A 24688-nucleotide genomic window follows, 5' to 3' on the forward strand; every position below is an offset into this window, starting at 1 on the left:
GAGGACTGTTCACAGTCACATTCATCTGAGTGTGATCACTAGTACAAGTCAGAGGACTGTTCATAGTCATATTCATCTGAGTGTGATCACTAGTACAAGTCAGAGGACTGTTCATAGTCATATTCATCTGAGTGTGATCTCAAGTACAAGTCAGGACTGTTCATAGTAATATTCATCTGAGTGTGATCTCCAGTACAAGTCAGAGGACTGTTCAGTCATATTCATCTGAGTGTGATCTCCAGTACAAGTCAGAGGACTGTTCATAGTAATATTCATCTGAGTGTGATCTCAAGTACAAGTCAGGACTGTTCATAGTAATATTCATCTGAGTGTGATCTCCAGTACAAGTCAGAGGACTGTTCAGTCATATTCATCTGAGTGTGATCTCCAGTACAAGTCAGAGGACTGTTCAGTCATATTCATCTGAATGTGATCTCCAGTACAAGTCAGAGGACTGTTCACAGTCATATTCATCTGAGTGTGATCTCCAGTACAAGTCAGAGGACTGTTCACAGTCATATTCATCTGAGTGTGATCTCCAGTACAAGTCAGAGGACTGTTCAGTCACGTTTATCTGAGTGTGATCTCCAGTACAAGTCAGAGGACTGTTCAGTCATATTCATCTGAGTGTGATCTCCAGTACAAGTCAGAGGACTGTTCACAGTCATATTCATCTGAGTGTGATCTCCAGTACAAGTCAGAGGACTGTTCAGTCACGTTTATCTGAGTGTGATCTCCGGTACAAGTCAGAGGACTGTTCACAGTCATATTCATCTGAGTGTGATCTCCAGTACAAGTCAGAGGACTGTTCACAGTCATATTCATCTGAGTATGATCTCCAGTACAAGTCAGAGGACTGTTCACAGTCATATTCATCTGAGTGTGATCTCCAGTACAAGTCAGAGGACTGTTCAGTCATTTTCAGGAGTGTGATTGCCAGTACAAGTCAGAAGTATGTCCACAGTCAGTAATTATCTAAATGCAATCTCCAGTAGAATTCCGATATTTTTAAGGTTGTCATCTGATCTACTCTAAAAAGGAGAGGTCTGTAAAATGTATTCTTGAGGTGATCTTTGTGTGATTATTTACAGTGAGATTGAAGATGTATAGTGAGTTCAGTTCCTTCTCTGTTTTGGAAATTCTGTTTGTGACTTCAGGCACTAATTGTACCTCTGTTTAGTGTTTGTAATTTGACTTTGACCCAACTGAGAAATCTTAACAGCCCATTACATTGTAGCCTCAAGCAACAGCGTCAGGTTTTCAGAAAAGTAACCAGCTGATATCATGGACTCTCATATTTTGCAATGACCCGTTTATGTAGTTGTGGTGCTGCAGCCAACTTAAAATCAAGTTGTAGATTGAGATTGATAATTTTACGTCAAGAGAAATCCATTTGTGAAAAAATAAAAAAAGCAACTAAAACTCTGCAATGCCGTACAACATCACACTTATCTAAGATGTGCAGGTGAGTTGGCACTGGGCATGTCAGCAGCTGTTGTCTTCTATCAGTTCACATGCCTATGCCCAGTTTTTACACTAGGATGCCTCCAGAAGATGACAATACCACACATGAGAACAGTAGTTTTTGGCAAGGCGGATAAAAAAAACCTGTTTCATACCTGTTACTATGGATAGTCCTATATATTACAGATAGCACTTTGGCTTGTGTTCACTCATTGCATCATTCATAAATTTGTTACAGGTACTGCCAGGCCTACAACTTCAAGGTGTATATATAGCGAAAATTGAGGCACACAGATTTAAAGTGTTGCAAACTTGCAATCAAACTTTTTTTATTTTTAAGTTTTGCAGTAGTTTCATCCAATAGCCACACATACAAGCCCTGATGACCGAATCTCCCCACCAGAACAGATAAAAAATGTGATCACTGATGAAGGTCTGAAATGACCGAAACGTCTGGTCAAAATACACTGTTTGTACCAAGGATAAATATTGGGCTATTGGATGAAACTACTGCAAAACTTAAAAATAAAAAAGTTTGATTGCAACACTTTAAATCTGTGTGCCTCAATTTTCGCTATATGTACATTGGCGGTCCCCCGCCCTTGATTGGCACCAGAGACTACTGAATTGAGTGCGGTTCTCCATTCTACTACTTACTACAACTTCAAGGTGATCACTGTATAAAAGTAAAGTAGGACTGCAACTTTTAGGAGCCAGGAAGCCAATGTGGCTAGATATTAGTACTGGTGCCTAACTTTGTTGGACTGACCGGCTCCTAAAGATTGCATTCATCATGGTGTCTCCAAAGGTTCCTTGACAGGTGGACAAGGCCGAGGCCTATAACGATCCAATCCTCAAAACAATTGTCTTCAGCTTCTGATAAAATACCTGATACCATAAGACACAATAATCCATGTCCTGAATGTAATTCTCTTGTCCCTCTGCAATGACCACATACATAAACACCTATAATGAGGCAGCATCTACCCTCCTCTGCTACCTGTCTTCCAGCATCACAATCGAAGGGTTCAGAGCTCGTAAACTCAACAATACAAATATGATCAGCATTTAGAGACATCATATCTGACATATCATGACCTTTCCACCCCCCCCCCCCCAGCATTTCACACATCACTGACAATGTCAAAACATCCAATCTATAGTTGTCAAAGGGGAAATGTCACCACAGGACATGACAGTGTCACTTACTCTAATGTTGAGGATGTCAAGGCCTTCAGTCCATGGCAAGAATCCAGTGAGGGCTTCTCCTCCGCAATGTTCTGTGGATCTCTAGGAGCTTGGCTAGATGCAGGTCACAGGATGACAGGAATCTGCAGACCAAGAGACAGAAAAGAGGAGGAATCAGAGGCTTCGGCACCTTGGATTCTGCTGGTTTTCCGCTTTTAATTATAGCTCAGACACAAAGAAAAAAAGCTCTGACTCAGAGAGAAGAGAAGATTCCTAATTAGCACATGGTCTTCATGGCAGGCTGGAGGTGCAGGCACTGCATCCTTCCTCTACTGTGCTGCCATCCCTTGTGATGCTGCAGAGCATTTGTAAAGCTGGGATGGACATGGACTGAATACTAATACATCAATAGCCAGTGAGACATTCATTTGAGAAGCAGTGAGATCCCGAGGAGCTGAGAGAAAGGAGACAGTGAAATAAAGAGGAGAGAGGGGAGCAAAACAAAAGGCAAGGAGAGGGGGAGGCTGGATGCAGGCAGAGAGGCTGAGCTATGGAGGATACATCCAAGAGGGAATAGCATGGCAGCTGAGGATGGATGGAGGCAACCTTACCCTGCCCGTAACTGCAGCAGATACACAATCTGCGAGCCCCAGGAATGCAGATGTGGCCAGTGGTGGCATTGATTGATCGAGCTTCTGGATTACATCTGCATTGTAATTAAGTGGCTAGTTGAGAAGCGTGTGTTCTTATGAGCATGTGCACATGTGTCATCCCCGAGGAGGAGGTACCAAACGCTGCCCAACATCCATCAAGGGCAGACACAGGCATGGACTGTTCTATGGCAGCAGTGCACTACAGCTAATAGGACTTGCACAAGAAGAACATCACGGAAATAAAATAGATGCTCATTCCATGGCCCTGTACATCGGAAAAGAGGGGTGCACATACATAATATGAAACAACTGAAATAAGCATGAGCAAGACGAGTTACAAACTGGTAGAGAAGGAGAGAGGACCCTGCCCGCGAGGCCTTACATTAGGTGCGGATAAATATGGGGGTAAATAAATTAGGTGAGGATAAATAAATACAGTACATACTAAATAGACATACAAATAGTGAGATAGATAGATAGATACAGTAGATAAATAGATAGATACTAAATCGATATGTAGATAGATAAGATAGATAGCTGATAAATAGATACTAAATGGAAAGATAGAAAGACAGATTTGCCATAGACCCCTAATGCCCAAGGAGCCGCCCAAGCCCTCCTCACCAGGTATATAAAGATCTGATGCTCTCAGCATTAATTAATGTAGAAGCATCAGACACTTATGCTCCTGGCTAGTGATGAGCGAACTTCTGTTTTAAGTTCGGCGTCTAAAGTTCGGCTTCCGGTTAGCGGAGAATCCCGATATGGTTCCCGATATGGATTCCGACTTCCGTTGTGGTCCGTGGTAGCGGAATCAATAATGGCCGATTATTGATTCCGCTACCACGGACCACAACGGAAGTCGGAATCCATATCGGCAGGGGAGGACTGGCAGCCTTAGTCCTGGGGGGCAAATCTAGTCAAGTGGCCCATTTTTAGCCCCGCCCATCATTAAAAGCCCCTCCTACATATAATAGGCCACTCCCAACACACACTGTACAGCTGACATTTTATAGTTGCGGCCTGTCTCTACACATCATACGGAGAGGGGAGGTCTGTCCTGGCTGCACTGCCTGCTTATATAACAAGCTACAGCCAGGAAGCTCCTCCGCTCTCCTCCCTACCCTGATCCTGCTCAAGGCCTGTGGTTCCCCCCACCATCTGCCACCCGCCCGTGGCCTGCTGCCCCCCTTTGACCGTCCTCACCCAGTTCTGAATCCTCCTTCTGCAAATGGCAGGAGGAGGAGCCGGAGCATCTCCTCTCCTACATAGCACCACATACCTCTTACATCCAGTGATGTCACCTTTGTTGTAGACGTTCTCTTTCCTCATCTTCTCCATTCAGACCAGACCGCCATGATGTTTTTTCTGCCATCTCCCTTCACTGCAGAGATTGAGAAACAGACATTAGTTTCCTGCCACCCCCAATACTATACTGCAGAAACAGTCCCCCTGGAAATACAAACTACCACACAGATAGTGCCCCCAATACTGTACCCGCTATGCCCCCAATACTATACTGCAGAAACAGTCCGCCTGGAAATACTACTACCCCACAGATAGTGCCCCCTTAAACAATTATTGGCACACAGCGCTCTAAAAAATAACTGTGCCCAGACACTAATAGTATAAAGATAATGTCCCCCAAAAATAATTGTGCTAAGCTGATACTATGCCAGGGTGCCCCCAAAGTAACAATGCTCCCCAAAATCCCACCAATAGAAATAATTCTCTGCCAGAGCACACTTAGTAGTAATAATGCCCCTATAGTGCCCTAGTAATCATGTTCTTCATAGCCCCTAGTAGTAGTAAAGCTCCCCATAATACCCCCTAGTAGTACTAATTTTCCCTATAATATGACAGTACATGAAATACCCCCGCTTAGTGCCCACAGTTGAGCTAATGTCCCCATAATGTATGCCAGTATAAAATACCCCTATATAGTGCCCCAGTAAATGCCCTCATACTGCTCCTCTCCCCCTTCCCCATAGTGTCCCCATAATATGCCAGTAAAAAAATGCCCCTTAGTGCCCCCAGCAGATGCCCCTATAGTGCTCCTCTCCCCCACAATGTACCAGTAAAAAAATGCCCCTTCTTAGTGCCACCATATGCCCCAATAGTGCTCCACTCCCCCATAGTGCCGCTCTCCCCTATAGTGCCTTCCATAATGTGCCAGTAAAAAATGCCCCCTTAGTGCCACCAAATGCCATAGTGCCCCCCATAATGTTCCAATACAAAAGGCCCCTTTAGAGCACCCACTTCCCCATAGTGCCCCCAAATAATGCCCCTATAGTAGCACCAGATGCCCCATAGTGCTGCTCTCCCCTATAGTGCCCCCCAGAATGTGCCAATAATTTAAAAAAAAGCCCCTTTAGAGCCCCCAGTTACCCCCATAGTGCTCCTCTCCCCCATGGTGCCCCCGCATAATGTGCCAGTAAGAAATGCCCCCATAGTGCCAGCTCCCCCAATAGTGCCAGCTCCCTCTATAGTGCCCCCCATAGTGCCAGCTCCCCCTATAGTGCCCCCCCATAGTGCCAGCTCCCCCTATAGTGCCCCCCATAGTGCCAGCTCCCCCTATAGTGCCCCCCCATAGTGCCAGCTCCCCCTATAGTGCCCCCCCATAGTGCCAGCTCCCCCTATAGTCCCCCCCCATAGTGCCAGCTCCCCCTATAGTGCCCCCCATAGTGCCCCCCATAGTGCCAGCTCCCCCTATAGTGCCCCCCCCATAGTGCCAGCTCCCCCTATAGTGCCCCCCCATAGTGCCAGCTCCCCCTAGTAGTGCCCCCCCATAGTGCCAGCTCCCCCTATAGTCCCCCCCATAGTGCCAGCTCCCCCTATAGTCCCCCCCATAGTGCCAGCTCCCCCTATAGTCCCCCCCATAGTGCCAGCTCCCCCTATAATCCCCCCCATAGTGCCAGCTCCCCCTATAGTCCCCCCCATAGTGCCAGCTCCCCCTATAGTCCCCCCCCATAGTGCCAGCTCCCCCTATAGTCCCCCCCATAGTGCCAGCTCCCCCTATAGTCCCCCCCATAGTGCCAGCTCCCCCTATAGTCCCCCCCATAGTGCCAGCTCCCCCTATAGGCCCCCCATAGTGCCAGCTCCCCACAGTGCCCCCCATAGTGCCAGCTCCCCCTATAGTGCGCCCCATAGTGCCAGCTCCCCTTATAGTGCCCCCCATAGTGCCAGCTCCCCCTATAGTGCCAGCTCCCCCTATAGTGCCCCCCACAGTGCCAGCTCCCCCTATAATGCCCCCCATAGTGCCAGCTCCCCTTATAGTGCCCCCCATAGTGCCAGCTCCCCCTATAGTGCCCCCCATAGTGCCAGCTCCCCCTATAGTGCACCCCATAGTGCCAGATCTCCCCCCCATAGTGACAGATCTCCCCCCCATAGTGCCAGATCTCCCCCCCCATAGTGCCGATCTCCCCCCTATAGTGCCAGATCTCCCCCCCTATAGTGCCAGATCTCCGCCCCCCCCATAGTGCCAGATCTCCGCCCCCCCTCCCCATAGTGCCAGATCTCCGCAAAGAAGAAAAAAGAAGAAAAAATACTTACCTCCATCAGCAGCGTGTGCTGCCGGCTCAGGCGTCGCGATGATAATGACGTCATCGCGCTTCCTGAGCCGGCCTCTGATAGGCTGCAGGCATTAGTGCCTGCGGCCTATCAGAAGAACAGGGGAGGGACACGCCTCTCCCTCCCCTGCCCCACAGCCCGGCCGCAGCGCAATTACATCCAGGGCCGCGCCGCCTGTGGTGATCGGCGGTGCGGCCCTGAAGAATAAAAAATTTTTTTATTTTTTTTTAGACGGGCGGCCCAGCGGCCGTTTATTTAGGGCGGCCTGGGGGGCAATTGCCTCCCTGCCCCCCGGCCCAGTCCACCCCTGCATATCGGGAACCATATCGGGATTCTCCGCTAACCGGAAGCCGAACTTTAGACGCCGAACTTAAAACAGAAGTTCGCTCATCACTACTCCTGGCCAGTGCCCGCTGGTGCCCTCCTGAATTCAACTGTATTGCCATCCTCGGGACCATGATACAGTTTCATACTGTGGAGTGGGTGGCAGTATTTTGTGCTGCACTGTGGTATTTGGTTCTGCACTATGGTATTGCTGGCCCCACCTACTTTTGTTTTCCCACCTTCTGTATATTTGGACCCCCCCTACAAGATGGGGCTAGATAGATAAATAAATAGATAGATAGATAGATATGAGATAAGTAGATAGATAAAAATAAAATAAAATAAAAAATAAAGCAAATAAATAAAATAAAGACCTAAGTTTAAAAAAAATGACGTGCCAGCAGCTGTGGATGTGATCAAACCTCCAACAAATAGCAAATAAATTCAATGGCACTCCTAGGAGAAGTTCAATAGTAGTATACTTTATTCACCAATGGTGAATGAAGACCACTACTATTGAACTTGATTTGTCAACTTTGCCGAAGTTCAACCGGAAATTTGATTTGTTACGAATTTATTTGCCACAAATCACTATAAATATGGTATACCAAGGCCAATCTGCCTAAAAGTAATACTGACACACAGTAGCTCTATAGCTAATGTAACATCCCGGAGTTATGTTACCAAACTCTTTTTCCAGCTACCACATGTTAAGTGTATGTGTATTGTCAGTCTGTATAATTTATGGTTATTATACGCATTTTCTAGGCCTGTTTTATATATTTGCTGTAGTTTTCCATGTACACCAGCAGGTGGCAGCAATGTGTGACCAGGAAGCGAGTGTCAGTTTAGTGTTTCTAAACTGGAATAGTACATTCCAGTTTAGCTCCCCCTCTGTGAGCAGAAGTGGGCCGGTCCCATGTCCTGTCTCATGGGGAGGAGAGGAAGTTCTAGTTAGAGTAACAGACACCCCGGCTAGGGGAAGGTTGTGTTAGTAGGAGCTCCCAGTTCCAGGGATCCCAAACCAGGATCTTGTCTCGGTTGAGACCAAAGATCTCCATTCCCAGCCTGAGCCATCAGCCTCAGCTGGTTGACAAGCTGGTTGAAAAAAGGAAAAAAGGAAACTAAAACAAGGAATTACCAAATTAAAAACAAAAGAAGGAAGGTATATAGAAGAAGATAGAACTAGCTGACTGCCTCAATGAATACTTCTGTTCAGTTTTTACAAAGGAAAATGAAGGAGAAGGACCTCAGTTAGGAAAGAAGACTAATGAATCTTTTGATGCATGTGTCTTTACAGAGGAAGAGGTTCTAAGTCAGCTGTCTAAAATTAATACAAATAAGTCACAGGGGCCTGATGGGATACACCCAAAGCTATTAAAAGAGCTCAGCGGTGAACTAGCAAAACCATTAACAGATTTATTTAACCAATCACTGGCAACAGGAGGCGTCCCAGAAGATTGGAAATTAGCAAATGTTGTGCCCATTCACAAGAAAGGTAGTAGGGAGGAATCGGGCAACTATAGGCCAGTAAGCCTGACATCAATAGTGGGGAAATTAATGGAAACCATACTTAAGGAGAGGATTGTGGAACATCTAAAATCCCATGGATTAAAAGATGAAAAACAGCATGGGTTTACTTCAGGGAGATCATGTCAAACTAATCTTATTGATTTTTTTGATTGGGTGACTAAAATAATAGATGGAGGAGGTGCAGTAGACATCGCTTATCTAGACTTTAGTAAGGCTTTTGATACTGTCCCACATAGAAGGATTATCAATAAAGTGCAGTCTTTGGGCTTGGACTCCCATATTGTTGAATGGATTAGGCAGTGGCTGAGGGACAGACAACAGAGGGTTGTAGTCAACGGAGTATATTCAGACCAAGGTCTTGTTACCAGTGGGGTACCTCAGGGATCTGTTCTGGGACCCATATTGTTTAATATCTTTATCAGCGAAATTGCAGAAGGCCTCAATGGTAAGGTGTGTCTTTTTGCTGATGACACAAAGATTTGTAACAGGGTTGATGTTCCTGGAGGGATACACCAAATGGAAAAGGACTTAGGAAAACTAGAGGAATGGTCAAAAACGGGCAACTAAAATTTAATGTTGATAAGTGCAAGATAATGCACCTGGGACATAAAAACCCAAGAGCAGAATATAAAATCAGTGATACAGTCCTAACCTCAGTGCTACAGAGCACTAGTGAGACCTCATTTGGAGTATTGTGCTCAGTACTGGAGACCATATCTCCAGAAGGATATTGATACTTTGGAGAGAGTTCAGAGAAGAGCTACTAAACTGGTACATGGATTGCAGGATAAAACTTACCAGGAAAGATTAAAGGACCTTAACATGTATAGCTTGGAAGAAAGACGAGACAGAGGGGATATGAGAGAAACTTTTAAATACATAAAGGGAATCAACAAGGTAAAAGAGGAGAGAATATTTAAAAGAAGAAAAACTGCTACAAGAGGACATAGTTTTAAATTAGAGGGGCAAAGGTTTAAAAGTAATATCAGGAAGTATTACTTTACTGAGAGAGTAGTGGATGCATGGAATAGCCTTCCTGCAGAAGTGGTGGCTGCAAATACAGTGGAGGAGTTTAAGCATGCATGGGATAGGCATAAGGCCATCCTTCATATAAGATAGGGCTAGGGGCTATCCATAGTATTCAGTGTATTGGGCAGACTAGATGGGCCAAATGGTTCTTATCTGCCGACACATTCTATAAGCAAGCAGCACCTCCAGTCCTCCAGGAACAGCCATTCCCTGTGAGCATAACTGTGAGTACTTATCCAGAGACCAGGAGAAGCCAAATTCCTCCTCAGCTAGTCAGGCCCACACCAAGCAGAAGAGAGACAGAGCAGAACATAGATTCCTGCCACATTCTTCAGGCGTATGATAAGAAGCAGAAGAGATATTGATCCCTGCCACATATTGCCAATACCTGCAGGGACCTAAAAGACTTATGCTGTATCTCGTATGGATTTATGCTGCATCCAGTAAAGACAAGTTGAATTATATTACAAGTCTGGATCTCTTTCATTCCTCAATTACTCCTACTAGCAACACTCAATTTATTGCAAGTGAGCCAGGATCCAGGAGTCCTGCCGTACCAAGGTAGGAGACAACGTTGACACTACACAGAGACATTATCCCTCTTTGGCATTCCTCACCTGGTACGTGAGTTGCAACACCTTAAAGGGCCCTGAGACTATACCCTGCGCACGCTGCAATTGGCGTCACAAACAAAAACTATTAACTATACCTACACCTGACCCAGTCAGTGCATATAATTGTGCCAGTGTGAATTAGTCCCAATCCGGCTTACTGCACTAACAGAACAGATTAGCTATGAATATTGGTGCACTGCCCAGTTACTGTATGTACACGGCGATAAATTAGACCTGCCTGTAAGGCCTCATGCACACGACAGTTGTTTTGCTCGGCCTCTGTTCCGTTTTTTTTTTCAATGGGTCAGCAAAAAAATGCTGATAGTTCATCTGTTTGTGTTCCGCGTCCATTGTCCGTGTTTCCCTTCAGCAAAAAGAATAGTGCATGTCCTACTTTTTTCACATTTGCGGACAAGGATAGGCATTTATTACAAGGGATCTGTGTAAAAAAACGGATCCTCCAAAAAAACGGATGCCGCATCCGTTTTTATTTAGTGGACGCACAATTTGCGGACGCAAAAAACAACTTTCGTGTGCATGAGGCCTAATACTGATGGTACAGTACCTCTACAGCTAACAGAATGGATTAGCTACTATGACTCTTGATGCACTGGACAGTTATGTACACAATGATAAATTGTAGCATAGTCTGTAGTTCAGCAGTCTCCTACGCTCTCCCTTCACTCTCCCTGTACTCTCTGTCACACTGGCAGTCTGTTGTCCCGGGCAGGTGTGGACGTCACTCTTCTCACCCTGTGTGAATTGGGATTAGAGCTCTGTGAACTTTCCTTCAGCACTAAGAGAGTTACTGCTTCCCCTTCCCCCCATCCAAGTGCTGGTTAAGTTGCTGATCAGTCTCCCTATTTAGCTGGGCTGTAGATCTACCTCCTCGCCTGAGCCTTGAGGTTATTCCTAGCTAGTAACCAGTGAAGGTGATCTCATCTGGATATCCATGTAAGGAACCTTGTTTATCTTCTGATTCCGCTCCTTGCTGCCTGCCCCAACCTTGGAACTGTCACCTGGATTACGTTTGAACTCAGCCTGCCCTGACCTTGAACTGCTATTTGGAATACGCAAGTACTCAGCCTGCCCTGACTATAGGACTGTGTTCAGATTACACTTTTGCCTGTGTCTGTGATGCTTCGCACCGTTGTCTCTGACCCCCATGGGTTAGCAGCCAACTACACCAGGACTACTCCAGGAGGTCGTGGCCTGGCTGTTTCCTTGCGGCGATGTCCAGATCCCTGTACAGGGGTTCAAGAGTGAATACCAGGGAACTGCCAAGACAACGCCCTTAGGTTTGGTTAGTTGGCACAGTGAGTCCACATGCACTATCCGTAACAGTAAGCTCCGGCTATGGACCCTGCTCACCCATCCCCAGTGGACCTACTCTGCATGTCCCACCTCTCTGGTAAGGCCCCGGCCTGGATCAACCCGCTGTGGGAGAGGAATGATCGCCTTACTAACAACTTAAAGAGGACCTTTCATGGAATTTTTTTTGTTTAATTAAATACCTTTCCTTGCGGGGTAACCCCAGCTGATGCTGCTACCTTGGTTGTTTTTTTTCAAATACCCCTCGCATGCCCCGCTGTGCCCCCCTGCTGTTTTTCCACTCAGTATGCTAATAGCAGGAAGGAGGAGATGCCAGGGTTTCTCAGTGGGCGTCTCCTTCTCCCTGGCTGTGCTGCGGTCCAATCACAGTGGAGTGCATCACAGCCAGGGAGAAGGTTAGCTGTTTTTGCTCCCTGGCTGGCAGCCAGGGTGGCAACATTAGTGGAGGTTGTGTCACGGAAGGTGTACAGAAAACTAGAAGACACAAATGAAGATCCGACTGACTTGATCCAAAACTGAGGAACAGGAGGGTAAGCCCTGTGAGAGCCCTAGCTCTCTCCCTTACTGCTCAGCCTATGCAAAAATCTCAATTGTAGAAAATTGCATATCCTCGTTCCTCGACTGTATGCACCTGAACACCCTATAACAGTGGTCCCAACCTTTTTTGGACCAAGGACCAGTTTCATGTAAGACAATTTTTCCAGGGACCGGGTGGGGGTGTTCTGGGGCGGGGCTTAGGGGGTGGGCGTGGTTTATGGGGGTGCTGGTCGGTGCTGACTGATTCACGTGCACGACAAAACACAAGGTGCATATTAAGCTATATAACACTATATAACGATTACATTTATTATTTAAATGTGACTCCCAAAAAAAGTATTGCAACACCAATTCGATACCATGAAGAAAGAAAATACTCACACGTTAACCACATGTTGCATGGGGTTAACGTGTGAGTATTTTTTAATTTTTACTTTTTGCAAAGTATCAATTGCCCATTATGTGAGGAGGTACTTGATGGGGTCACTTACTATTAATGTGAAGCAAATAGAGGTCTAAATAGATAAAGCCTTGTGCCTCATATTAATAGTAACACCAGCGAGTACTTCCTGACATAATGGACATTGAGCAGCATGGGGTTAATGTGTAGGCTGGTGTTGGGTACCACAGTATGATAAGGTTACTGGCTATTAATGTGAGGCACATGGAGTCTAAATTGATGAAACCATGTGCCACATATTAATAGCAACCTCGTCAAGTACCCTGCTTAACATAATGGACAACATGGGGTTAATGGCATCAGGTACATGCTGTTAATATGAGGCACATTGTTTTATCAATTTGGACATGCATGTGCCTCACATTAATAGTAGGAAACCTCATTATGTCTACCTCATATTAATGGTTAACCCAATGTTGCCCATTATTTGATGAGGTGCTTGGGGGCCACATACTTTTAATCTGAGGTACATGGGGGTACTAATGTAATAGCACCATGTACCTCAGATTAATAATAGGTGACCCCATCTGTGGGACAGTGTGTGGATACCTGCGCTTTCCAGATCACTAATAGCTGGGGACTGGTCTGAGAACACAAAAGTCAGGAGGTGGAGGCTGCAGCGGTAAACGCTCTCCGGTCCCTCCTCCTACTTTAATATTAGACATATTCATTGGTGGCAGTGGTGCGGCGCCTCAGAGCCCGCTCATTGTATTGGGCTCTGCAGCGGCCGCGTCATGGGAGGCAGAAGCGTAACTAGAGTTCTATGGGCCCCGGGGCAAACTTTGAATTGGGCCCCCCCCACCGGGCCCGACCCCCCCCCCCCCCCAGTCAAACACAGGGGACTGCCTCGGGGGGCAAAATCATGAAATATATACAGAGCGGGCAAAAAATGTAATATATACACAGGAGACAAATGTAATATATACAGAGGGGGCAAAATGTATATATATATATATATATACACCCTCTGCGACTGCGATCGTTACGCCTGTCTTTTTATAAATCCATTATGCCCCCTCTGTATATATTACATTTGTCCCCTGTGTATATATTACATTTTTTGCCCGCTCTGTATATATATATATTTTTTTCACTTTGCCCCTATATCTGTCATTATTATGTCCCCCAGGCTGGGCCCCTATGAAGGATTTGCTGCCATGCCAGTCCCCTGTGTATTGCCACTGTGCCACGCTGCCAGGTGCCCCTCTGTGAGTTATGAAGCCAGCGGTGTGTGCACATTTACACACCTTCTCTGAGGAGACTGCTCCACTCCCGTAATCCGGCGTGCACTGCGGGCCTGAGTGATCAGGCGAGATAACAGCAAGAAAGCAGCGCCGGATTGGTGGAGGCGGGGCCGGGGGTGGGGCGCAATGTAATTAACTGTGAGAGCGCAGTGCTGTGCTGCCGGTCAGGCACGACCTGACTGGCCATTATTAAAGTAAGATTAACAAATTTTAAATCACTTGCGTGCGGGGCTGTGGAGAACACGATCATTAGGACTTGCAAGGGGCTCGGTCGCAACTGCGACCCCTATAGTTACGCCACTGATGGGAGGGATGGATTCCCTCTCTCCGTCCCTCCCTCCATCTCCACTAATGTTGGCAAGATGAAAGCGTCGGCCGCGCATGCGCTCCTCTCTCCTCTGCGGCCCGGCAACATATCTCCCAGGGCCCGGTCCTGGGCCTCGGCCCGGCGGTTGGGGACCGCTGCCCTATAATAGTGAGGGGACACGACCACCGGCTCCCTACACTTAATACGGAGGGAGTGAGGGTCACCTAGGATCAAACCCACTGAACAGAGGGGCCGTGCCCCCACCGGCAGCAAAGAGGCCCAGGACTGAGCGTTATCACTGAGCAGCGAGATGATGATCCCCACCCTCTGCTCCTCATCACCAGAGGAATGGGGAAGTAGGCGAAACTCGAGTTTGCAAGCCTCTCTAAAACGAACAAAATTCTCACTACCCCCGGAGAACGTATCCGGGAGCGAGATCTTAGGCTCAGAACAAACTCCATGAATGCAAGCTGAACCGGTCACCTGAAACTGAGAAACAGTTTTACGGAGATCTGCTACCTCCAATGAAAGACCCTGCATGTGTTCAGTCAAAAGTGAAACCGGATCCATGCTTGAGACGGTTTTCGCGGTTTATAATGTCACGGAAGGTGTACAGAAAACTAGAAGACACAAATGAAGATCTGACTGACTTGATCCAAAACTAAGGAACAGGAGGGTAAGCCCTGTAAGAGCCCTAGCTCTCTCCCTTACTGCTCAGCCTAGGCAAAAATCTCAATGGTAGAAAATTGCATATCCTCGTTCCTCGACTGTATGCACCGGAACACCCTAAAATAGTGAGGGGACACGACCACCGGCTCCCTACACTTAATACGGAGGGAGTCAGGGTCACCTAGGATCAAACCCACAGGCAAACAGAAATAAAGAAAACAGACTTATTTTGTGGATGCAGTAGTAACAGCTTCTAGCATCAGCACACTCCAGGAAGTTGTATAAACCGCAAAGTGATGCAGTATGGGAAGGGATTTAAAGGGATGCAATCAGTGCAACTACATGACAGCTGAGAGAGGCTAACGAGATGAGAAAACGAAAGCAAAACAAAAGGAACCTCAAGCAGGAGGTTCTGAAGAACATCTGTCAGAGCTTCTCAGATGTCTGGTGGTGACAGGTTGCCCCGCAAGAAAAGATATTTAATTAAACAAAAAAAATTCCATGAAAGGTCCTCCTTTAAAGGACTTCCTCGAGACCTTCTGGAGGATATTTGATGAGCCCGAACGTACCACTTCTGCGGCTTTTTCTCTGTAACACCTTCGCCAGGGCAGTTTATCTGTGAGCCAATACGCTATCCAGTTCAAAACATTGGCCTCGGTGCAGGGTTGGAACAATGAAGGGTTGGTTGCAACCTTCTGGGAGGGGCTCTCTGGTAGAATAAACGATGAGTTGGCTGGCCAGAACATACCTACCTACTTGGACCCTCTGGTAACCCTGGCTTCTAGGATTGATATGCGGTTTTGCGAACATGCCCAGGAGATAGCAGAGGCCAGAAGACAATTAATTCCTCCTTCTTTGTCCATGTCTGAACATACTCATGATTAAAGGAAGGCTGTCTGAAGAGGAACGTAACCTCAGATTTATTAATGGATTGTGTCTGTATTGTGCAGGCAATAGTTAAGTAAAGAAGGGCAAGAAAACCTGACTTTTCAATGGATTTTAATGGCTTTTGTCACAAGATAACCAAGATAACACTGTGACGTGTTATCATAGTTAATTTTAGCTTAGCTACATCTGTAACTTCATGTATCAGGGCGTGGTGGATCTGTACCGGATACCGGTGCGATGCCTTTAAAAAAAGACCTTGATTGTGATGTCTATTGATGGGAGGGCTCTGTCCGAATCTGTGCTACACCGAACCCTTGGATCTGCAAGTTGGAATACTCCATATAGAATAGATGTATAGTATAACAATATAGGATAGTTGGTACGTTACCACTCGGCTAGTAGGGTAATTGGGGGGCTGTCTGGTGGGGATGTGGGGTCCAGGTCTGGCTGTCTATCAGCACCTGGACCCCCCTCCCTGCCCGATCGCCCCTCCTGGGTCCGTCTCTTCATTGCCAGTCCATCCACCTGATATGGAATATTATACTCAGAGTGCATCTATTGAGGAATGACAGTCTGATTATATGTTTTTTTTGAGAAGACCATTCACAAATATAATGGTTTTATTGATATTTTATAGATTTTTTACTGATTTTTATTGATATTTATTGTTATTGATTTGTATCTATCTTATTCATGCAAGTTGGTTATTATATGATATACTGTATGTATCTATCGATACAATGTTTTTATTTAGGTACCATTGCCTATCACCATTATTATTGCATTCTGGTGTCACTGTTCCATGCCACATTTTGGGAGCTACCCTTATCCCATCATCCCCATGGATTAATCCTGGTATAAATCCACTGCATTCTTTGCTTGCTCACACTGCCACTGAGGAAGGGGAGTTACCCCAAAACGCGTATGGCGGAAGTGTTCTAACAAGGATCTATAGACTGGAATTCCGGTCAAGTGCCTTACTTCAGTTCAGCCTGTCTGTCCTACATCTGTACCTCTGAATTTGGAAGACCTGTCAGCTGCCTACCATCAGTTTGCTGATGTATTTCACAAGAAGGAGGCAGAGGACTTGCCACCTCACCGTCCATATGATTGCCCTATTGATCATGTTCCAGGAACTACTCCCCCTAGAGGTCGTGTCTATCCGTTGTTGGTACCTGAGACCCAAGCCATGTCCAAATACATTAAAGAGAACCTTAAGAACAGTTTTATCCGAAATTCCTCATCCCCGGCTGGAGCCTGGTTTTTCTTTGTAAAAAAACAAAAAAAAAATTGATATCCCTTACCTCTAATCTCTGAACTATTTGATCGGCAGCAGGGGGCCAGAGTTTTCTCCAAGTCTAGACTTGCAAGACGCCTGCAATATGATACGAGGGATGGTCATTGTGAGTACTTGGTCATTCCCTTTGGGCTTTGCAATGCCCCAGCAGTCTTCCAGGAATTTGTGAATGACATCTTCCAAGACCTCCTGTACATCTGTGTAATTGTTTATCTGGATGACATCCTGATTTATTCTCCAAGCATATCTAGCCATCGCAGGCATATACCCTTGGTGCTCCAGCAGTTATGAGAGAATTGGTTGTATGCCAAATTTGAGAATTGTCTCTTTGAGAAGACTTCCCTTCCATTTTTAGGCTACATCATATCCGACCAGAGTGAACAGATGGAATTACAGATGTTATCTGCCATCTTGAATTGGCCCCAACCTACCAGCCTGAAGGCCATAAAACACTTTCTGGGGTTTGCAAATTATTACAGGCAGTTCATTCCTCATTTCTCTACTCTGATTGTGCCTATCTCTGCCCTGACCAGGAAAATAATGAATCTCAGTATATGGACTTCCAAGGCTGAATCCACTTTTCAAACAGGCATTTTTTTTAAAAGCCCCAGTACTCCATTGTCCTGACGTGTCTAAACAGTTCTTTCTGGTGGTGGATGCTTCCTCTCTTGGAGCTGGAGCTATATTTGCGCATAAAAACTCCACAAGCAAAATAGTCACTTGTGGCTATTTCCCAAAGGCCTTCTCTAATGCTGAATGCAACTACCGTACTCCATTTAAGAAAAGGAGTTGTTGGCCAAAAAGTTAGCCTTGGAAGAGTGGTGTCATTTGCTGGAGGGAGCCATTCATCCCATCATTGTATATACAGGTCCTTCTAAAAAAATTAGCATATTGTGATAAAGTTCATTATTTTCTGTAATGTACTGATAAACATTAGACTTTCATATATTTTAGATTCATTACACACCAACTGAAGTAGTTCAATACTTTTATTGTTTTAATGATTTTGGCATACAGCTCATGTAAACCCAAATTTCCTATCTAAAAAAATTAGCATATTTCATCCGACCAATAAAAGAAAAGTGTTTTTAATACAAAAAAAGTCAACCTTCAAATAATTATGTTCAGTTCTGCACTCAATACTTGGTGGGGAATCCTTTTGCAGAAATGACTGCTTCAATGCGGCGTGGCATGGAGGCAATCAGCCTGTGGCACTGCTGAGGTGTTATGGAGGCCCAGGATGCTTCGATAGCGGCCTTAAGCTCATCCAGAGTGTTGGGTCTTGCGTCTCTCAACTTTCTCTTTCCAATATCCCACAGATTCTCTATGGGGTTCAGGTCAGGAGAGTTGGCAGGCCAATTGAGCACAGTAATACCATGGTCAGTTTACCATTTACCAGTGGTTTTGGCACTGTGAGCAGGTGCCAGGTCGTGCTGAAAAATTTTATCTTCATCTCCATAAAGCTTTTCAGCAGATGGAAGCATGAAGTGCTCCAAAATCTCCTGATAGCTAGCTGCATTGACCCTGCCCTTGATAAAACACAGTGGACCAACACCAGCAGCTGACAAGGCACCCCAGACCATCACTGACTGTGGGTACTTGACACTGGACTTCAGGCATTTTGGCATTTCCCTCTCCCCAGTCTTCCTCCAGACTCTGGCACCTTGATTTCCGAATGACATGCAACAGTCCAGTGCTGCTTCTCTGTAGCCCAGGTCAGGCGCTTCTGCCGCTGTTTCTGGTTCAAAAGTGGCTTGACCTGGGGAATGCGGCACCTGTAGCCCATTTCCTGCACACGCCTGTACACGGTGGCTCTGGATGTTTCTACTCCAGACTCAGTCCACTGCTTCCGCAGGTCCCCCAAGGTCTGGAATCGGTCCTTCTCCACAATCTTCCTCAGGGTCCGGTCACCTCTTCTCGTTGTGCAGCGTTTTCTGCCACACTTTTTCCTTCCCACAGACTTCCCACTGAGGTGCCTTGATACAGCACTCTGGGAACAGCCTATTCGTTCAGAAATTTCTTTCTGTGTCTTACCCTCTTGCTTGAGGGTGTCAATGATGGCCTTCTGGACAGCAGTCGTGGTCGGCAGTCTTACCCATGATTGCGGTTTTGAGTAATGAACCAGGCTGGGAGTTTTTAAAAGCCTCAGGAATCTTTTGCAGGTGTTTAGAGTTAATTAGTTGATTCAGATGATTAGGTTAATAGCTCGTTTAGAGAACCTTTTCATGATATGCTAATTTTTTGAGATAGGAATTTGGGGTTTTCATGAGCTGTATGCCAAAATCATCAATATTAAAACAATAAAAGGCTTGAACTGCTTCAGTTGGTGTGTAATGAATCTAAAATATATGAAAGTCTAATGTTTATCAGTACATTACAGAAAATAATTAACTTTATCACAATATGCTAATTTTTTGAGAAGGACCTGTACAGATCATAAAAACTTGACATATCTGCAATCAACTCAAAAACATATCATAGACCTGGCTTGCATCTCCACTGCTCCAGTACAAATTAAAGATATTCCTCCAGGAAAGACTTATTTCCCTTATGTAGGCAGAAGACAATTGTACTCTGGGCTCATGGGTTCAGGTTGGCAGGACACCATGGGGTGCAGAGAACTCGGCAGTTCATTTCTAGATACTACTGGTGGCCATCCCTGCACCCAGATGTTCAAAATTATGTATCTGCCTCCTTCCCTTGTCTGTTCCTCATCTGGCTTCACCGTGATCTGGGTAGTGGTTGATCGCTTATCTAAGATGTATTAAGCACATTTTACATCTGCATGGCCTTCCTAAACACATTGGGGGGGCATTTATTAAGAGCAGCATTTTAGATGCCAGTCTTAATACCCCTTTAGCTGATGGTAGATGCACTGGAATTATGTAGAGGCTCTGGCCTCTATCCACCGCCTGTCTAAAACTATGATAGATAGATAGATAGATAGATAGATAGATAGATAGATAGATAGATAGATAGATAGATAGATAGATAGATGCAGGGATGCACCTACTGTATCTTTTCTGCTGCCTGAGGCAAAAAATCAAATCCCCCCTACTCCTGTGCCAAATTCTCAATCTAACACCTACCCCCAGCCCTAGTGTTAAAGATAGATATGGGTAGACATTACATGGAGGACTACAAAGCATACTGTGCAGGTGAATACAGCACTACATACCTCTTGCATCCAGTGATGTCTCCTCTAATATAAATGTTCTCTTTCCTCATCTTCTCAATTCTTTCCCGGACTGCTTTCATTACTAATAGTGCCACCTAGAGTACCACCAATAGTGATAATGCTCCCCAGGAGTGCCCTAATTAGTAGCAATACCCTCCATATTGTGCTCAATAATAATGCACCCACTGTACTCCCAGTAGTAATAATGTCACCTGTACCCAGTAAAAAATAAGCACCACCCATGGTGTCTCCAGCAGACACAAAGCCCTCTATAAGGCACTCTTATAGAGGCCCCAGTATTACTAAGGCCCCCTATAGTGCTATTGTGCCCTAGGTAGTCAAAATGTCCTTTATTATGTCCCAAGTATTTATAATGCCCCTTTTAGTAGCCCCAGTAGTTATAAAGCCCCCTGTAGTGCCTCAGTATTTATAATGACCCTGTAGTGCCCCATGTATAATAGTGCTCTCTATAGTTCCCCTGTATTATAATGTCTCCCCCTGTGGGGATCCAGCCTGTAATCGCCCCCATAGTACTCCAGCCTATAATGCCCCCTGTAGTGCTTCAGCCTGAATTGCTCCCCTGTAGAGATCCAGACTGTTATGGTCTGTATGTAGTCTCCTTCCTTTAACCCCTTAGTGACCAAGCCTGTTTGGGCCTTTATGACCAAGCGTTTTTCTTCCTTTTTTCATGGTCTCGTTCCAAGAGCTATAACTTTTTTATTTTTAATCTATATAGCTTTATGAGGGCTTGTTTTTTACGGGACAAGTTGTAGTTTTTATTGGCACCATTTTGGGGTACACATAACTTTCTGATTAACTTTTATTAACTCTTTCTGGGAGGGAGATGGGGAAAAATAGCAATACTGCACTGGGTTTTTACATTATAAATTTTACGGCGTTCATTTTTTGGTACAAATAACATAATATCTTTATTCTCTGGGTCAGTACGATTACAGTGATACTAAGTACTTATAATTTTTTTAAGTTTTACTACTTTTTTTTCCAATAAAACCCCTTTTATTAACCCAAAAAATATTTTTTATTGTTATAATTTTGGAGTAAATGCCGCTTTTTGATTCCTTGTTATTACGTTTTTTTCAGTGGAAAGTAAGAATAAATTAGAAATTCTGTCTTTTTTTTTTTACGGCGTTCACCATAGGGGATAATTTATGTAATATTTATGTAGTCCGGGTCATAACGGACGCGGCAATACCAAACATATGGGGGATATTTTCTTTTTGCAATTTTTTTTATTGAAAAGCGTATTTTCAATGGAAAAAAAAGCATATTTTTTTATTTTATGGAATTTTTTGATTTAATTAATGTGTATTTTTTTTTCTATTTTTTTTACTACTTAAAAGTCCCACAAGGGGACTATAATATACAGTATTTTGATTGCTTTTAAAATGTAATGCATTATCTCTATAATGCATTACATTTCAATAGCAATGCTATTCAAAGATTGACCAGCAGGCTGCGCCAGAGAGGCACAGCCTGCTGGAGAGAACTGCAGACAGACTCGGGGCCCTGATCGGAAGCGAGGTAAGCTTCACAACACATCAGCACCCCGCGATCGCATTTTCGGGGTGCTGATGGGAGACAGAGGGAGTCCGCTCCCTCTGTCACCACTTTACATGCAGCGAGCGCCATTGCGCCCGGCATGTAAAGGGTTAAACAGCCCGGATCGGCACTTCTGCCAGTCAGGGCTGTTAGAGCAGGGCACCGGCTCTCATGTGAGAGCCGGGTCCGCGCTCCCCGCTGCACGGGGGAGCCGTGCAGCGCTTAGACTGGGCCGCCGTAAAAACGTGGCGGCCCAGCCTAAGGCCCCTTAGTGACCGCCGTAAAAAGGCATCTCTGGCCTGTAGTATCTGCTGTAGTATCTCTGGCCTGTAATGCCCTCCCGGTGTAGTCCAGCCTGTAATGCCCTCCTGTAGTGCTCCAGCATGTAGTGACCCAATATAAAAAAAAAACAACGCAGGTACAGAAGGTCGAGATGATGTCATTACAACCTCCTACTCTGTTCTACTGCATCATAGGTTTAAGGCATAGTAACCTGTGGCCTATGAGGCTGAGCGCCGGGGATGAAGCTATAGGCTCCCTTGCCCCCCCCCCCCCTCCCCCCGTAAACAGCCTCCCCAATAGAGGTAGGTTGGCTGCTGCCTGAGGCAAGATGCCTATCTTGCCTCATGGCCAATGCAGTCGTATATAGGTGAGCATAGATAGATAGATAGATAGATAGAGTGAGGATAAATTGATATAGTACATGATAGAGATATAGATATAATACAATAAAATATACAATAAAAAGGGTAGCGGACGGTTAGGGTACAGCTACATGCTCAGGTTTCAGAATGCAGTTTTGGAAGCCAAAACCAGGAGAGAATTCAAAATGAAGGAGACTTCTTTTCTGTCCTTTATACTTTCTCTCCTTTTATGATCCACTCCTGATTTTGGCGTCCAAAACTGCATCAGGAAACCTGACCGTAGTCCATCTTGATGCAATTCAAATAATTTTTTTTATATTTTTTTGTTTAGGACGTCTGTCTTACAATACAAAAAGTAGCTTACAGTTTACTAGTTTACCTGAGTATAATGCAAGTCAATGGGAGACAACCAGGCACTCCCTGCTCTGAAGAGGGGAGGGTGCCTGGTCCATTAGAAAAAGTCAGAAAAGTGACAGAAACACCGCCAAAATAGATCGGGAACAGCATGGGGATGATGTCTGGATGCATCTTTGACTCACTGCTGGGAACCATGTTGTCTGAGTTGTACGCCACTTTTACAGACTGACAAAAATACGTACAAACCCCCCCCCCCCCAAAAAAAAATCTATTTTACAGGAAAAATTGTTAGGAAACATTCTTTCCAGTATATTCAATTGTATATAAAGTGCAAGTGCTTCAAAAAATTACAAGCAAGAGTCACTCCGAAACAGCTTGTATATCACATAAAGGAGGGCCTCATTCACATTGTGGTACAATTGTTCAGGTAGTGGGACTCCTACACTCATAAAGCCTATGCACTAAGTGAAAGGGCTGCCAAAAAAAGGAATCGGCACTCCAAAACACCCTTTGTTACACATAAAGGAGGACATAATACACACCCTTGAAAAATTATGATTGATGGCCTGCTGGTGACCCTCAAAAACCTTAGGGACGAGGGCCTGCTGCCGCATTGGTGACTCTAGATAACCTCTGGGCGATTGCACGTCCCTGTGACGGCAACGATCCATTTGGATGTCTGCCCTATCAACTTTCGATGTTCTTTTATGCACCTACCATGATGATCACGGGTAACAGGGAACCAGGGTTCGATGCCTGAGAGGGAGCTTGAGAAAGGTATACCACATCCAAGTGAGGTCAATAGCTGAAATCTGATTGGCTGTTGTTGCCTTGCCCCTTTTTTTTTCCTAATTGTGAACCACCCAGAGAGGGTGGGTCAAGTTATTAAAGCAGAAGAATCCAAGGAAGACAGCAGGCGCGTGGCAATTACCCACTCCCGACTCAGCAAGGTAGTCACGATAGATAACAATACAGCACACCTAAGCGGCCCAGTTATTGGAATGAGTACACTTTCCATTAACGAGGATCTATTGGAGGGCAAGTCTGGTGCCAGCAGCCAACTTGCTCCCTGCCTCCACAACGTTCACCCAGTGTGCCATCATGGTGAGGATTGTGTTGACCAGACTCTTGGCTACTGAGACTGGACTTGTAGGTGAGGGCCTGCTGCCGCTTTGTTGACTCTAGATAACTTCTAGGCGATCGCACGTCCCAGTGACGGCGACGATACATTTGGATGTTTGCCCTATCAACTTTGGAGCAATTTTTCAACAAGGACCTTCTGGTATAGCACTGTTTTGCTTGTCCTCTCCACCAGAGGAATGAAAGATGAGAAGTTATCTTTGTATCGGGGGTCGAGAAGGGTGAACAACCAGTACTCCATGTTGTCTAAAATGCGTATAACGCGCGGGTCGTGGGAAGTCAGCCATGTGTGCCAGAGTACCAACAGACAAGACTTCGCTGTCGTCATAAGAAGATGAGCTGACCCTGTAAAAGATTGTAGGTGAGGGCCCGCAGGTGAGCTGACCCTATAAAACATTATATGCGAGGGTCTTCAGTTAAGATGACCCTGTAAAAGATTTTACGTGAGGGCCTGCAGGTGACCTGACCCTGTAAAACATTATATGCGAGAGTCTGCAGTTGACCTGACCCTGTAAAACATTATATGCGAGGGCCTGCAGCTGAGCTGACCCTGTAAAACATTATATGCTAGCGCCTGCTGCTGAGCTGACCCTCTAAAACATTAGGGGCGAGGGCCTGCTGGTGAGCTGACGCTCTAAAACATTATATGCGTGTGCATGCTGTTCAAATGACGCTGTAAATCATTATATGCGAGTGCATG

General features: G+C 45.4%; 1 protein-coding gene across 2 annotated transcripts in view; it reads right to left on the reverse strand.

Moving 5' to 3' along the window:
* Window positions 1-24688, reverse strand: part of LRRC4B (leucine rich repeat containing 4B) — a 257964-nt gene that overhangs the window by 207164 nt on the left and 26112 nt on the right. Inside the window, exons 1-2 of one of the 2 annotated variants that reach the window (XM_044282419.1) lie at window positions 3264-3400; window positions 2674-2795 (exon numbers count right to left, since the gene is read on the reverse strand). The gene's annotated coding sequence lies outside the window, so the exon portion shown is untranslated. Of the gene's footprint in view, window positions 1-2673; window positions 2796-3263; window positions 3401-24688 lie in introns of those variants that run through there. The other variant, XM_044282420.1, reaches the window with a different exon arrangement.

The sequence above is a fragment of the Bufo gargarizans genome, chromosome 2, assembly GCF_014858855.1.
Source record: "Bufo gargarizans isolate SCDJY-AF-19 chromosome 2, ASM1485885v1, whole genome shotgun sequence".
NCBI classification, from domain to species: Eukaryota; Metazoa; Chordata; class Amphibia; order Anura; family Bufonidae; genus Bufo; species Bufo gargarizans.